Below are 7,650 nucleotides of genomic sequence, written 5' to 3' on the forward strand. Positions count from 1 at the left end.
ATTAACAACAATAGTAATATATTAACAGCAATAATATTAATCCACACAATAACAACAATGTTGGCTCATATAAACTGCACAAACAATAATCCATAGACTGAAGAATTAATATCTGCAGTTCAACACTGAATTATTGAAAAAATATTGTCATTTATAAAAATTGCTTAAATGTTTCCCAGTCAATTACAAATAAAGTTAAATGTGACGTTGTTTACAGAAACTGTAATCTCTTATAAAGCATGAATCTTTTAAAAATCGTTTTTTAATTCTTTCTTTTAGCTACCACCACCCCGTTTAGATTGCTAGCCACAAAATCTAAGCCATAATACCTCTAACCGGAAAAGCAAATAGGTTTTCCTCAGTAGTTCTCATTCCATCACTCTGGTACCCCATAAACATGACTTTGCTTCAGGAGGACTACAACAAAAACCTGACTTTTAAGAGGCTTCTTACAGCAGCCAATCAAACGTGAGCTTGTCAGATGGAGAATGTAATGGAGGGAGCAAGAGGAATGGCTCAGTTCACTTTGGCTGGGCTCACACACAATACACTATGTTGAGCTATTTCTCTTTGTATTACTGATGGCATTTCCCAGCCGCAGGCTCCAGTGCAGAGACAGCAATAGCTACTTTAAAAGATGTTTCCAGCACAGCACTCATCTCATCTGGAACCAACAAAATCTCATTCTCTTGCTCTGTATTCTCTAGCTATGCTGGTAACAATCAGATCTACACATACCGACTCAGATCGCACACACACACAGATTCGAGTCGAGGCCAGCTCACAGTTAAAGGTATAGTTCACTGAAAAATGAAGATTTACTCATCATTTACTCTCCCTCATGTGGTTTCAAAACTTTATGGATCATAAACCCAGTGCAATGCAGCATCAGGCATGACACATGTGTTTTGCTATTTTCAGTCCAGCGCAGATATCATATTCAGTCCTGCACCACATTCTTTAAATAACAAAAGCATTTTCACCCATTTGTGCATTAATAGGTGTGTAGGTCTGAAAAGGAGGTGTGTTAACACACATTGTTGGGTTATTGCTATTTTGGGGTCATTAAAACAGACAGCTCCAACTAAAAGCTGGTCTAAAGTCAATGGTAAAGGTTTATTTTTTTATTTAAAGAGCTTTTTAGTGATAGGCGAGTCAAAAAACACGCATAAATGTTACTTATTACACACAAAGGGATGCGCAGCAGCACAAAAAAAATCTACTCCCACACCTTCTTCACCTCAGGGGGCTTTGGTGAATCCGGCACGTTCTGTAGATGGTCTTTAACCTCGCACATGAGCAGATCCATTTCCTTGCAAATAAATTGCTGTTTTTCTGCTTACAAAGTCTGCCCTGTACATAGTGAATGCACCATGGTGTGACGGCAACGTTCTATTAAAGAAAATGGGAGATTAATGCATGTTATGCTTAAAACACACCCATAGACCTTTTTTTCATCCTCAAAACAAGATTTGCACCATCCGATTTATACAATGCGCTTAGATCGTTACAATAGAGGTGTGCCAGTCTGAAAAGGAGGTGTGTTAAGAAACATTGTTGTCTTGTTGCTATTTTAACTTAATTGAAATAGATCATGCCGTTGACCAACTCAAAGCTGGTCTAAAGTAAATGGCGAATGTTTATTTTATTTTATTTAAAGAGCTTCTTAGTGGTAGGTGAGTCAAAAAACACATAAACATTGCTTATTACACACACAGGGATGCACAGCAACACAGAAATATCTTCAAATATAAAAGATTAAAGGATTAAAATATTAAAAAAGACTATTATTTTCTACATTAATATAAAAAACACTACCTCCTCCCACACCTTCTTCACCTTAGGGAGCTTTGGTAGAATCCAAAACATTTTGTAGATGGTCTTAAACCTTTCACATGAGCACCATGGTGTGATGGCAACTTGCTATTAAAAGAAATGGGAATCTGATTGGATTAATGCATGTTATGCACACCCATAACTCATTAAAAGTATAATCACAACCCTTTTAGACCATGCGCGGGGCACAGTCCGTTTTTCCTGTCTTTAAAAATAGTAGATTATGCACTTTAATCCATGTGCTTAGATCATTAAAATAGAGCTCCATGAATTTCTGCACATGTTCTGAGTGCATGAGTTCTGAAGAACACGAAAGAAGGTATTTTGAAGAATGTTGGAAACCATTGACATCCATCAAGTCAAAAGGTACTGTTTTTCAACATTCTTCTAAATATCTTTTTTCATGTGTTCAACAGAAAATAGATGTCCAGGGTGATGGAATTATTTTTTGGGGGTGATTTGTCCCTTTAAATTAAAAGCACTAAACTGTTAAGAGTAAGTTCAACCATTTATTATCATATTCAACCCATTTTTATTTCCCTCGATAGGTTTAAAACCAATAAAATATTGCATTTCTAAAAATAATCTTTATTATAGTGACTTCAACACACTAATTAAATGGAAAATAGATAAGACTAAACTGTAAACCTAAGATATTGCACTTGAATAAGGTAAATACCATTAGTTATACACCACATTTCCACTGTTGATTAATAACATTAGGAATTGCAACATGTATTGCGTTACAAGATTGCTAAAATTCTTTAATAAATTAGCAAATGATGAATGATTTAATTTATCTGAATTAATTTGCATTCATTTCTTGCACAGAAAATCTGAACACTGGATGAAGTCGGGTAAAAAATTCATGTTTCTGTTTGTTATTTGGAGAATCTCTTTGTATCGCTCAATTTAATAAAAAGTACTGTATGTCAATAAATAAATAAATAAATGAACAAATAAACCAACTAATAAAAAAATATAATAATAATAAAATTAAATAAATAGGGTGGTGCGGTGGCACAGTGGGTAGGTCGCCTCACAGCAAGAAGGTCGCTGATTCGAGCCTCGGCTGGGTCAGTTGGCATTTCTGTGTGGAGTTTGCATGTTCTCCCCGTGTTCACGTGGGTTTCCTCGGGGTGCTCCGGTTTCCCACACAAGTCCAAAGACATGCGCTATAGATTAATTGGGTAAGCTAAAGGCTGCGTCCGAAACCGCCTACTACTCAGTAGGTACTGCATTTGAATTTAAACGTACTACTCGGCCGTTAGAAAAGTACGTTCTATACAGTATGAATGTGAAAAGTAAGAATGGAATTCGGACGTACTACATCCACCATTTTGTCACGGTCACGTGACCTACCTGTGTCAGTTGCCGGAAGTAGTAAGTCATCCGGGTACTTCTCCCATACTGATTTTCAAATTCTATGAATTCGGACATACGACTTGGCTCACATACTGATTTTAGCATACTGTATAGTATGGAAGTATGTGGTTTCGGACGCAGCCAAATTGTCCTTAGTGTATGTGTGTGAATGACAGTGTATAGGTGATTCTCAGTGATGGGTTGCAGCTGGAAGGGCATCCGCTGCGTAAAACATATGCTGGATAACCGCTGTGGCGATCCCAGATTAATAAAGGCACTAAGCTGAAAAGAAAATGAAATAAATAAATAAATAAACGAATGAATATATGTATAAAATTAAATAAATATAAATAAATAAACGAATGAATATATAAATAAATAAACGAATTACTATATAAATAAAATTAAATAAATAAAAACTGAATGAGTATATAAAGTTAAATAAATATAAATAAATATACAAATTAATATATAAATAAAATTAAAGAAATATAAATAAATTACAGTGGCGCAGTAGGTAGTGCTATCGCCTCACAGCCAGAAGGTCGCTGGTTCGAGACCCAACTGTTGGTCAGTTGGGGTTTCTGTGCTCCGGTTTCCCCCACAGTCCAAAGACATGTGGTACAGGTGAATTGGGTAGGCTAAATTGTCCGTAGTGTATGAGTGTGAATGAGTGTGTGTGGATGTTTCCCAGAGATGGGTTGCAGCTGGAAGGGCAGCCGCTGCGTAAAACAAATGCTGGATAAGTTGGCGGTTCATTCCGTTGTGGCGGTCCCAGATTAATAAAGGGACTAAGCTGACAAGAAAATGAATAAATGAATGAATATATAAATAAAATAAATGTAAATTAATTAATAAATAAACCAATTAATATATAAAATTAAATAAAAAAAAATAAAATAAAAAAAATCTGTACAATAAAGAGCCAAATTATGTATTAAAATATCCATCAGGAAAAATCTGAGTATAGATATTAATAAAATAGTGTACTTTAGTGTATATAAGAGCTGCTGAAGTTTCTTTAAAAATATGCACTGTAATTGAAATCTAATGTGCAAAAAAAATTTTTAAATATGTTTCCATTAGACTGAAAAAACACCACGCAAAGCCAAAAATGCATTAAAAATGATGCTTTTGCCTGTAGTATCTCACCTTAACTACCAACAACTATTCATAGACCTTAAGTTCTCAATCCCTGCCAGAGACTAATTAATTATACATGCAAAAAAATAGCCAATGACCACACACACCAATCCCCATGGCCACTCCCTCAAATCAATGCGCCTAGATCAACTGACATATTAAATAATTAACATTTACATCTGATTAACAACACAGACACATTATCATGTATAAACACGAACAGGAAAGAGAGCAAACAGTACAAATCTTCCATCAACATGGTCCCTGAAAGGAAAAACCCCTGAACCAGTTTTTGGAGTGACCTGTTTTTCTCTGTCTCTGAGGGCAGCAGTCAGGCTATGGAGCATAATATATAGAGTTTTGTGTCCAGAGAATCCAGTTCAAGTCCTGCCTCCAGACCTTCAATGATTAAAACTATCCAAATAAAAGAACCTGCACGCCGCAGGTCTCCAAAACCAACATATTTCTCGCTCTTACAGCACATGCTTGTCAAAGCCTCAACAGCACGCCGTTTTGTTTCAATAAATCCCGACAGAACAACAGAAAGCCTTGTAACCTCTGACTGCGGGTCAGGAGGTCACCGCTAGGGTTTACATAATCAGTACTCAATGACTGCCCACGTACATGCATAATATTCAGATTCGGTCTCTCTGAAGAGATTTTTTTACACTTCATTAAACACGTTTTCACCCAAAACATCAAAGCCAGCAGTTCTCTGAGGAACAAGCTCAGCGTTCAGGCCTTACAATAATGAAAGCCTACAGCACACACAAAAAAAAACAGTCACAAGACTGAAGTCATACATTATTCAAGCCCGCTACCAGATATTTTACAGTATTAGGACTGTAAAGTACTGAAAAACTGTTAAAGAAACAGAATTGATACTGTAAAGTGTAACAATAGGCGGCACGGTGGCTCAGTGGCTAGCAGGGGCGGACTGGGACAAAAAAAATCAGCCCTGGCACTGTAACCAGCCCACATTACCACCAGAGATGTATAGTAACGAAGTAGAACTACTTCACTACTGTACTTAAGTACTAAAAGGCTGTACTATTATACTGGAGTATTGTTTTTTCTCCTACTTCCGCTTCTACTTCGGTACATATTTTCGATGAGTTTAATACTTTTACTCCGATAGATTTTTTATGTGATGCATCGATACTAGGGGTGTCAAAATTATTGATATAGGTTCAGCAATAGATCATAACCGGTTATTACGTACTGACGTCATCAGTGTTGCCAGATTGGGTGGTTTTGAATTCATTTTTGCGGGTAAAAAATGACATAGGGCGGCTAGTGAAAATTTGGGCAATTTTGCAACGGCGTGTCCGCCAGCCCCGGTCTGCCCTTATAAACCTGTTTTGATCTCCGAAAGAGATGCCATAGCCCCCGTTCTTCGCATACATACGCTTAGAACAGTGTAGAAACGCCTGTGATCTCCCTCCCCGACATGACATCTCAATCACACCCCCCCTCCTCAGCCTCAAGCCAGGCTATTATAGTCTTCTGATTGTTGGGCGGCACTTTTTGTTTTTCATCGGTTTTTCGACAGCTTTTGGGCTGGAATCTGTCAGCTACATCTGGCAACACTGGACGTCATTTATCTCCTACGCGCGATGTCGCAGTAGAATACACTCTTACTACAATGAAGGCAGCACAGCACACGAGCCGCTATTTCTACTACTACTGAGAAATGCTGTAAAACTCCATCTCTGCCTCTCTCTCTCTCACTTTGGACGTTTGACCCGCTGGTGTTTGTGAGGTAACTTTTCCTCTCCTATTGGCTGTTAAAGCGATACTTGTGGATCCTGACATGAGAGTGCCTGAGGTGCAAGTTTTCTCCACTGTGATATCCGTGTATTATGCGCATTCAGACTGTAACTGGCTGTTCTTCCCGCCATCGATGAACAGCGCTTTCATTTCTTAAGATGATCGCAGCCCTTTTTGTTGAGCAGGTGAAGACAATAACCAATCATAGAGGTGTAAGACCTCGCTTGTCAGTGCTCAAAAGCAAGCGGGATAATATTTACTGTAGTTTATTTGCTATAAATGCTCATGCTGTCTTCTGTGCATGTGTTGGAGTTTTGTTTGATACATTCAGAAAGAGTTTTCTTTGAGCATGTCAAATTAAGGGTACAGTTCATACATCTTACTGCTGTATTAAAAAACAAAATTGAATTACAAATATATAAATATATAGATTTTAATTAAAAAAATTCTTGTGTTGTGAAGAAAAAATCTAATTATGTATGGTAAGCATCGTCGATGCACCGAGATATCGAATTGAACCGAATCGATGGCATGATAATCGTAACCAAACTAAACCATGAGACCAGTGTAGATTCACACCCCTACTCGTTACAATTAGACCTTTTCCTTGGCTACTGCATGGAGGGTGCCATAGCGACCAGCGTCTTCCAGTAAAATGTTTAGGACTTCCGTTTACAGCGCTTACAGCCGGTAATTTGCGATCCGAAAATGGGTTTCAATAGCGTTTTGAGTGGATTACGGAGTGTTTTTGTGACACACAACTTTGAAAGGTGTGTGTTAAAGCTGTTATAATCTATCAGATCTGTGGTTCAAGCGCGCGAGAAAAACAGTATCGTAAGCCATGTTTCTTTTCGTTCTGCTTAATCACATGCCCCAAAAAAAGATATTTAAAATAAACAAAACAATATGATGTCTTTTGACTGCTGTCTTTAATAACTACATTACACAATACTTGTACTTTTACTTTCAGTACTTGAGTAGTAAATTTTGAAATACACTACTTGCAATACTTATGTACAAAAAATGTTGAATGCTTTAGTACTTTCACTTAAGTATGGTGCTTAAAGAGCACTTCAACTTCTACTCAAGTCACTATTTGATGGAGCACTTGTACTTTTACTTAAGTCTGGGTCTCTAGTACTTTATACCAGTGTTTCCCAACCCTGTTCCTGGAGGCACACCAACAGTACATATTTTGGATGTCTCCCTTTTCTGACCCATTAACTTCAGGTGTTGGAGTCTCTTCTGATGTTATGATAAGTTGATTCAGGTGTGTTTGATTAGGGAGAGGTTGAAAATGTGTACTGTTGGTGTGCCTTCAGGAACAGGGTTGGGAAACACTGCTTTATACATCTCTGATTACCACACCGACACAGCCCCACGCACAGACACGCACATTCACTACATATATTGGTGTACAGATGATGAATTAATATAAACAGTACCATATGTAATAGATATTTAAACATTTAATGTATGTGACTGGAACAAAAATAACCCGTTTAGAACAAATTTATACATACATTCATTCATTCA

Source organism: Danio aesculapii, chromosome 25 (assembly GCF_903798145.1).
Source record: "Danio aesculapii chromosome 25, fDanAes4.1, whole genome shotgun sequence".
Classification (NCBI taxonomy): Eukaryota; Metazoa; Chordata; class Actinopteri; order Cypriniformes; family Danionidae; genus Danio; species Danio aesculapii.